This window comes from Sinohyriopsis cumingii, unplaced genomic scaffold, assembly GCF_028554795.1.
Source record: "Sinohyriopsis cumingii isolate HCF-2022 unplaced genomic scaffold, ASM2855479v2 utg002228l, whole genome shotgun sequence".
NCBI classification, from domain to species: Eukaryota; Metazoa; Mollusca; class Bivalvia; order Unionida; family Unionidae; genus Sinohyriopsis; species Sinohyriopsis cumingii.
The window spans coordinates 24,312-34,161 of NW_028316164.1; the positions used below are offsets into that span (position 1 = coordinate 24,312).

The 9,850-nt window shown below is 36.2% G+C and overlaps 2 non-coding genes across 2 annotated transcripts; both read right to left on the reverse strand.

Moving 5' to 3' along the window:
• Positions 1-1,155: 1,155 nt before the first annotated feature.
• On the reverse strand, positions 1,156-1,229 carry Trnai-aau (transfer RNA isoleucine (anticodon AAU)). The gene has a single exon. It is a non-coding gene; the product is annotated as a tRNA-Ile (tRNA).
• A 4,273-nt stretch (positions 1,230-5,502) lies between these two features.
• Trnai-aau (transfer RNA isoleucine (anticodon AAU)) lies at positions 5,503-5,576 on the reverse strand. Its single transcript has one exon. It is a non-coding gene; the product is annotated as a tRNA-Ile (tRNA).
• Between the last annotated feature and the right edge of the window lie 4,274 nt (positions 5,577-9,850).

Below are 9,850 nucleotides of genomic sequence, written 5' to 3' on the forward strand. Positions count from 1 at the left end.
AGACTTTCGCTTATTCAAATCTAGCATGCCGTTTACAATTAGAGATACAATATATAAGGCCATTATAATGATTAGTGTGTTTAAAGTATTAAATTATGTCGCATGTTTTATCATTTCCATGAATACTAGAAATTATTTAATGGATTTGAGACGCATGCTATTCGTTTTCAGTCTAGGTACTGTATTAAACCGTCTTCTCCAACTGTGTATGACTTTGAAAGTGTCTATATCAGTACTGTTATTTCCATTTCCGTTTACCTGAAAACTCTGAACATCGTTTGCCTTTCAACAGCGACTTCAACTACCATCCTACTGTCATCACTTCCTGGATCCGTCACCGATCTATCACTAACAGTACGCCTGTTGTTTCGTTCTTCCTCCGATTCTATTTCTTGTTCGGTCTTATCGACTCTGCTTCCCACAGTTTCCTCCCCTCTTTCTTCACTATAATTATCCTGTATTTAATTCTCAACGTCTTCTTCATCATCTTCGGCAAGCTGTAACTCCAATGATTGTTCCTCCCTCTTAGCATCACCAATCTGCGGATTCACTTCCACAATGTCCTCTCTGTAACATGTACATGTTTGGGCTTCCTTGTGGCATTTGTCGCATATCCTTCATTGACACATAAAGAAAACCTTCCACAACTGTCAAATCTTTGCCGTTTGCTATTCATAGCTACATGGCTCTTCTCCCCACACTTATAGCACACAAAATCCAGTCACCTTTTCATAAGCTGGCTCGGATCTAGACATCGAGAACACACCTTTACTTTATTACTGTGCAATACCCCAAAATATGTTTATTATTTATTTTCATGTTTGCCTAAAGTTCTAACTGATAGCTTTCTATATTAGGTTTAAGGTAAACTTATGAATTACTCCTCGTGCTCACTGCTATAACGAAGATAAGACACATACCAAAGTGTGCTTCAGCTGATTGTGGATCTTTCACTTCACCTTCTAGATCTCAAATATAACGTATATTGAATCATGATTTTGGTAACATAAAGTTTTGATATTGAATTGTTAAACGTTTAAAAAATAATAGCACAGACTTTATTTCGTTACTCCAGATAAGAAATGAAAGAGAAGGAGAAAAAATAAAGGTAAATAAAGAAATAGAGAGGAAAATAGTAACGAAAATGAAAACTATTGGCCACAGGGGGGATCGGACCCACGACCTTCGCGTTATTAGCACGACGCTCTAACCAACTGAGCTATGCGGCCACTTGCTAATCAAAATCCTCCTACACAATCTAGAAATACAGATGGAGTACATACTTTCACACAATGAATGATTAGCAAAAGGAACCACACAATTAGGGTACGTAAAAGCATTGCCAACGTGTATGTTAATAGTATAAAATATATGGAAATAATGTAAAATGCATAACTCCCATATTATAACAAATATTGGTCTTTTCATAATTGCCGAATGTGCTAACGTTAACACATTGCGTGTTGTTTTAAGTAAAGTCATAAATTACTCCTCGAGCTTTTGGAGAGAACGAAGATAAGACACATACCAAGGTGGCTCTTGGTTAGTCGTGGATGTCTCACTTCCACTTGCAGGTCTCATATATATCTTAGATGGTCCTCTGAATCAGGTTTTGGGTAGCAGACTAACGCAGCTTTTAGAATTGAATAATATAGTTTTACGAGATAACTAGGTACAGATTTTGTGCCTTTACAAATGGAAATTGAAATTTGTGCTGCAGAATAGAAATGAAAGAGACGTATGAGAAAATAAAATAAGTATGGCCAAAGGGGCGATCGAAGCCACGAACTTCGCATGGTCAACGTGTGTGTTATCATTATAAAAATCTATTGAACCAATGTAAAATGCATAATTCGGAAATTATAAAAGAAAACATATCTTACTATCCTCTTGGACACTTCAATATACAGTTTGACAATATGATTTCAGCAAAAATTGTTGAGGTTAAACAGTTGCTATGCTCTATACTGATTTCTATGAATGTGCATTCTTATTACCAACTGATTGGGAAATGAACATTGGCAGTATAGTAAGTTAAAATAATAATTTACCAAAGTTCATCAAGTTCATTTTTACTTAGGACACACTCGTCTATAAAGTATAACGTGATAAGAAATATAACAGCAGCAATCGCTAAGCAATCTGTAATATTTGGCGAAACGACAGGCAACCATGATGATAATTATGAAACAAATGAAGTAGACATGCCTACAGTATCCAGAAACTAGTGTGCCTCATGGTGGGAAATCTACAGATCACGAAGCTAATAGGCAAGGTTTTATCATGTTGACTACGCTTTCAGGAGTTATCTATGCAAATTCAGCTCTAGCATATTTACTATCTAGCATCCCGCCCTAAAGCCCTGATCGATTCAAATTGACCAGTAAATAATTACCTACTACTGGAACTGACATATGAACTACTGCTACTCCTAGCAGTTTTAATAATGATAATATTAATAATAATAGTAAGAGTAAATTTATCGTCAAGAAAGAAAAAGAGACAAGCCTAACTCAGCATGATTAAAATCAGATCTCCACTGTCATACTGTAACGTATCAAGGGTAAAGACCAAATAAAATGGAATATATGGACAGCTCACGCCTTCTTCAGCTACTAGATGTCTCCAATGTATTGTAGTGTCAAGAAATGGTGTGTTCACCACAACCGTTCTTATTTAGATTATAAAAGCACAAAGCAAAAGAATTGTAAAAGCCAAAACATCTTATTATACAACGTCCAGGCTTGTATGTGTTTTCTCACAAAATGTAGTCCTCAAAATAATGAAATATAATATTTTGAAATATGCAGACCATATATTAGATGGTCAATGGCTTGTGAAAATCAGCATAAATATTGTTGTTGTTGTTATAGGGTTTAACGCCATTTTTCAGCACAAGAGAGGCTATACATGGCGGCCAGTATTAATGGTGGAGGAAGAACCGGGAAAACCCCGGAAAGAACCACCGACCCACAAGAAGCTACCGGCAAGCTTTCTCACGTATCTACATTTGACGAGCCCGAGACTCGAACCCACGCAGACAGAGGTGAGATGGCAGTGATCAGTGACGGACAGCGCTTTAGACCACTCGGCAGCATAAATATTCAATTTATCATAGTTCGCATAACCTCTAACTCAAATAATCCCATTTTCCAAACTAATCTTGCATAGAAAAGTAAGTTAATAGTTTTCCAAATTTGTTCATTTTGACGCACCGAAGTGTTAATGATGTTGTGCATCCAGTCAAAGTTCGGAACCATACCCAGGTTTGCGTTATAGAGTTCAATGCTAAATAAGTTAGATGCACAGTCTGGAACCGGATGCAAATAGTGTGTCGCCTTTGTTGGCTGAGGCACAGTTTGTCCTTTACAGCAACGTGGACATAGAATACAATTTATTTTGCTATATGTTCACTACATTTGTTTCTCAATACTGACCTTTCCACTGTGTGACAATCAATACAATCATATGTTAATTTAAGATACCGTCAAAGATGATATCACGGTGAAGTTCTTGTCAAAGGTTGACCTGCATTTGTTTGAGAGGCTGGACTGTCAACAGAGCAGCATGTAAATAGAACACATATTTCACTTCAGGACCATCACCAAAGCCTTATAACACACTAGTCACTGTCGCCAATATACAAAGAGAAAACCACACCTAGAACTCATACTCTTCAGAATAAACAATTACCTTTAAATCCCTACAAGAAATGCATATATATAACTCTTCTATCCCCACCAAAATAAGAGGAAAAAATGTACTGAAAATAGACGAAAACTGCTAGAACTACAATGGTGGGTACTGAACTCGAAGTACTAATTGTGACCTGATTCCAAATAGTCTGGGACCGAATGTCAATAGTGTGTCGAGTAGGTTAAATGCGACAATGTGTGTCGTTTTGTATTTCTATCATAACTAATTTTAGAAAGCCCTGTTAAGGTTTTGTTATGTCGATCAATTCCAGATAAAGCGTTATTGAACTCACCAACCAAGATAGTGTTATCGCTAGTATTGTTATGCAAATATGTGTTTGATCTCATTAAAAGGTATACCTTACTCGCACAAGATTTGGAGCATAAATATTGATTAAATCAACCACTCTTCATCAAGATCTATTTTAAATGTAAAATTCTACCCTTATGAAACATTTCATGTGCCACTTGATTTTTCACCTCTCTCACTACTAAAACATCAACACCAGCCCTCCTAATGACGGCATTGCTATCAAATATGTCACCATTACAAATCTCATTTTCTGTGATACATTCAGTAAACTCATCATCCCAAAAGGCTTCTTGCAATAATAAAATATGGCCTCTTATTTTTTAGAAATATTTCTAAAACAGACTTTCGCTTATTCAAATCTAGCATGCCGTTTACAATTAGAGATACAATATATAAGGCCATTATAATGATTAGTGTGTTTAAAGTATTAAATTATGTCGCATGTTTTATCATTTCCATGAATACTAGAAATTATTTAATGGATTTGAGACGCATGCTATTCGTTTTCAGTCTAGGTACTGTATTAAACCGTCTTCTCCAACTGTGTATGACTTTGAAAGTGTCTATATCAGTACTGTTATTTCCATTTCCGTTTACCTGAAAACTCTGAACATCGTTTGCCTTTCAACAGCGACTTCAACTACCATCCTACTGTCATCACTTCCTGGATCCGTCACCGATCTATCACTAACAGTACGCCTGTTGTTTCGTTCTTCCTCCGATTCTATTTCTTGTTCGGTCTTATCGACTCTGCTTCCCACAGTTTCCTCCCCTCTTTCTTCACTATAATTATCCTGTATTTAATTCTCAACGTCTTCTTCATCATCTTCGGCAAGCTGTAACTCCAATGATTGTTCCTCCCTCTTAGCATCACCAATCTGCGGATTCACTTCCACAATGTCCTCTCTGTAACATGTACATGTTTGGGCTTCCTTGTGGCATTTGTCGCATATCCTTCATTGACACATAAAGAAAACCTTCCACAACTGTCAAATCTTTGCCGTTTGCTATTCATAGCTACATGGCTCTTCTCCCCACACTTATAGCACACAAAATCCAGTCACCTTTTCATAAGCTGGCTCGGATCTAGACATCGAGAACACACCTTTACTTTATTACTGTGCAATACCCCAAAATATGTTTATTATTTATTTTCATGTTTGCCTAAAGTTCTAACTGATAGCTTTCTATATTAGGTTTAAGGTAAACTTATGAATTACTCCTCGTGCTCACTGCTATAACGAAGATAAGACACATACCAAAGTGTGCTTCAGCTGATTGTGGATCTTTCACTTCACCTTCTAGATCTCAAATATAACGTATATTGAATCATGATTTTGGTAACATAAAGTTTTGATATTGAATTGTTAAACGTTTAAAAAATAATAGCACAGACTTTATTTCGTTACTCCAGATAAGAAATGAAAGAGAAGGAGAAAAAATAAAGGTAAATAAAGAAATAGAGAGGAAAATAGTAACGAAAATGAAAACTATTGGCCACAGGGGGGATCGGACCCACGACCTTCGCGTTATTAGCACGACGCTCTAACCAACTGAGCTATGCGGCCACTTGCTAATCAAAATCCTCCTACACAATCTAGAAATACAGATGGAGTACATACTTTCACACAATGAATGATTAGCAAAAGGAACCACACAATTAGGGTACGTAAAAGCATTGCCAACGTGTATGTTAATAGTATAAAATATATGGAAATAATGTAAAATGCATAACTCCCATATTATAACAAATATTGGTCTTTTCATAATTGCCGAATGTGCTAACGTTAACACATTGCGTGTTGTTTTAAGTAAAGTCATAAATTACTCCTCGAGCTTTTGGAGAGAACGAAGATAAGACACATACCAAGGTGGCTCTTGGTTAGTCGTGGATGTCTCACTTCCACTTGCAGGTCTCATATATATCTTAGATGGTCCTCTGAATCAGGTTTTGGGTAGCAGACTAACGCAGCTTTTAGAATTGAATAATATAGTTTTACGAGATAACTAGGTACAGATTTTGTGCCTTTACAAATGGAAATTGAAATTTGTGCTGCAGAATAGAAATGAAAGAGACGTATGAGAAAATAAAATAAGTATGGCCAAAGGGGCGATCGAAGCCACGAACTTCGCATGGTCAACGTGTGTGTTATCATTATAAAAATCTATTGAACCAATGTAAAATGCATAATTCGGAAATTATAAAAGAAAACATATCTTACTATCCTCTTGGACACTTCAATATACAGTTTGACAATATGATTTCAGCAAAAATTGTTGAGGTTAAACAGTTGCTATGCTCTATACTGATTTCTATGAATGTGCATTCTTATTACCAACTGATTGGGAAATGAACATTGGCAGTATAGTAAGTTAAAATAATAATTTACCAAAGTTCATCAAGTTCATTTTTACTTAGGACACACTCGTCTATAAAGTATAACGTGATAAGAAATATAACAGCAGCAATCGCTAAGCAATCTGTAATATTTGGCGAAACGACAGGCAACCATGATGATAATTATGAAACAAATGAAGTAGACATGCCTACAGTATCCAGAAACTAGTGTGCCTCATGGTGGGAAATCAACAGATCACGAAGCTAATAGGCAAGGTTTTATCATGTTGACTACGCTTTCAGGAGTTATCTGATGCAAATTCAGCTCTAGCATATTTACTATCTAGCATCCCGCCCTAAAGCCCTGATCGATTCAAATTGACCAGTAAATAATTACCTACTACTGGAACTGACATATGAACTACTGCTACTCCTAGCAGTTTTAATAATGATAATATTAATAATAATAGTAAGAGTAAATTTATCGTCAAGAAAGAAAAAGAGACAAGCCTAACTCAGCATGATTAAAATCAGATCTCCACTGTCATACTGTAACGTATCAAGGGTAAAGACCAAATAAAATGGAATATATGGACAGCTCACGCCTTCTTCAGCTACTAGATGTCTCCAATGTATTGTAGTGTCAAGAAATGGTGTGTTCACCACAACCGTTCTTATTTAGATTATAAAAGCACAAAGCAAAAGAATTATAAAAGCCAAAACATCTTATTATACAACGTCCAGGCTTGTATGTGTTTTCTCACAAAATGTAGTCCTCAAAATAATGAAATATAATATTTTAAAATATGCAGACCATATATTTGATGGTCAATGGCTTGTGAAAATCAGCATAAATATTGTTGTTGTTGTTATAGGGTTTAACGCCATTTTTCAGCACAAGAGAGGCTATACATGGCGGCCAGTATTAATGGTGGAGGAAGAACCGGGAAAACCCCGGAAAGAACCACCGACCCACAAGAAGCTACCGGCAAGCTTTCTCACGTATCTACATTTGACGAGCCCGAGACTCGAACCCACGCAGACAGAGGTGAGATGGCAGTGATCAGTGACGGACAGCGCTTTAGACCACTCGGCAGCATAAATATTCAATTTATCATAGTTCGCATAACCTCTAACTCAAATAATCCCATTTTCCAAACTAATCTTGCATAGAAAAGTAAGTTAATAGTTTTCCAAATTTGTTCATTTTGACGCACCGAAGTGTTAATGATGTTGTGCATCCAGTCAAAGTTCGGAACCATACCCAGGTTTGCGTTATAGAGTTCAATGCTAAATAAGTTAGATGCACAGTCTGGAACCGGATGCAAATAGTGTGTCGCCTTTGTTGGCTGAGGCACAGTTTGTCCTTTACAGCAACGTGGACATAGAATACAATTTATTTTGCTATATGTTCACTACATTTGTTTCTCAATACTGACCTTTCCACTGTGTGACAATCAATACAATCATATGTTAATTTAAGATACCGTCAAAGATGATATCACGGTGAAGTTCTTGTCAAAGGTTGACCTGCATTTGTTTGAGAGGCTGGACTGTCAACAGAGCAGCATGTAAATAGAACACATATTTCACTTCAGGACCATCACCAAAGCCTTATAACACACTAGTCACTGTCGCCAAAATACAAAGAGAAAACCACACCTAGAACTCATATTCTTCAGAATAAACAATTACCTTTAAATCCCTACAAGAAATGCATATATATAACTCTTCTATCCCCACCAAAATAAGAGGAAAAAATGTACTGAAAATAGACGAAAACTGCTAGAACTACAATGGTGGGTACTGAACTCGAAGTACTAATTGTGACCTGATTCCAAATAGTCTGGGACCGAATGTCAATAGTGTGTCGAGTAGGTTAAATGCGACAATGTGTGTCGTTTTGTATTTCTATCATAACTAATTTTAGAAAGCCCTGTTAAGGTTTTGTTATGTCGATCAATTCCAGATAAAGCGTTATTGAACTCACCAACCAAGATAGTGTTATCGCTAGTATTGTTATGCAAATATGTGTTTGATCTCATTAAAAGGTATACCTTACTCGCACAAGATTTGGAGCATAAATATTGATTAAATCTACCACTCTTCATCAAGATCTATTTTAAATGTAAAATTCTACCCTTATGAAACATTTCATGTGCCACTTGATTTTTCACCTCTCTCACTACTAAAACATCAACACCAGCCCTCCTAATGAAGGCATTGCTATCAAATATATCACCATTACAAATCTCATTTTCTCTGATACATTCAGTAAACTCATCATCCCAAAAGGCTTCTTGCAATAATAAAATATGGCCTCTTATTTTTTAGAAATATTTCTAAAACAGACTTTCGCTTGTTCAAATCTAGCATGCCGTTTACAATTAGAGATACAATATATAAGGCCATTATAATGATTAGTGTGTTTAAAGTATTAAATTATGTCGCATGTTTTATCATTTCCATGAATACTAGAAATTATTTAATGGATTTGAGACGCATGCTATTCGTTTTCAGTCTAGGTACTGTATTAAACCGTCTTCTCCAACTGTGTATGACTTTGAAAGTGTCTATATCAGTACTGTTATTTCCATTTCCGTTTACCTGAAAACTCTGAACATCGTTTGCCTTTCAACAGCGACTTCAACTACCATCCTACTGTCATCACTTCCTGGATCCGTCACCGATCTATCACTAACAGTACGCCTGTTGTTTCGTTCTTCCTCCGATTCTATTTCTTGTTCGGTCTTATCGACTCTGCTTCCCACAGTTTCCTCCCCTCTTTCTTCACTATAATTATCCTGTATTTAATTCTCAACGTCTTCTTCATCATCTTCGGCAAGCTGTAACTCCAATGATTGTTCCTCCCTCTTAGCATCACCAATCTGCGGATTCACTTCCACAATGTCCTCTCTGTAACATGTACATGTTTGGGCTTCCTTGTGGCATTTGTCGCATATCCTTCATTGACACATAAAGAAAACCTTCCACAACTGTCAAATCTTTGCCGTTTGCTATTCATAGCTACATGGCTCTTCTCCCCACACTTATAGCACACAAAATCCAGTCACCTTTTCATAAGCTGGCTCGGATCTAGACATCGAGAACACACCTTTACTTTATTACTGTGCAATACCCCAAAATATGTTTATTATTTATTTTCATGTTTGCCTAAAGTTCTAACTGATAGCTTTCTATATTAGGTTTAAGGTAAACTTATGAATTACTCCTCGTGCTCACTGCTATAACGAAGATAAGACACATACCAAAGTGTGCTTCAGCTGATTGTGGATCTTTCACTTCACCTTCTAGATCTCAAATATAACGTATATTGAATCATGATTTTGGTAACATAAAGTTTTGATATTGAATTGTTAAACTTTTAAAAAATAATAGCACAGACTTTATTTCGTTACTCCAGATAAGAAATGAAAGAGAAGGAGAAAAAATAAAGGTAAATAAAGAAATAGAGAGGAAAATAGTAACGAAAATGAAAACTAT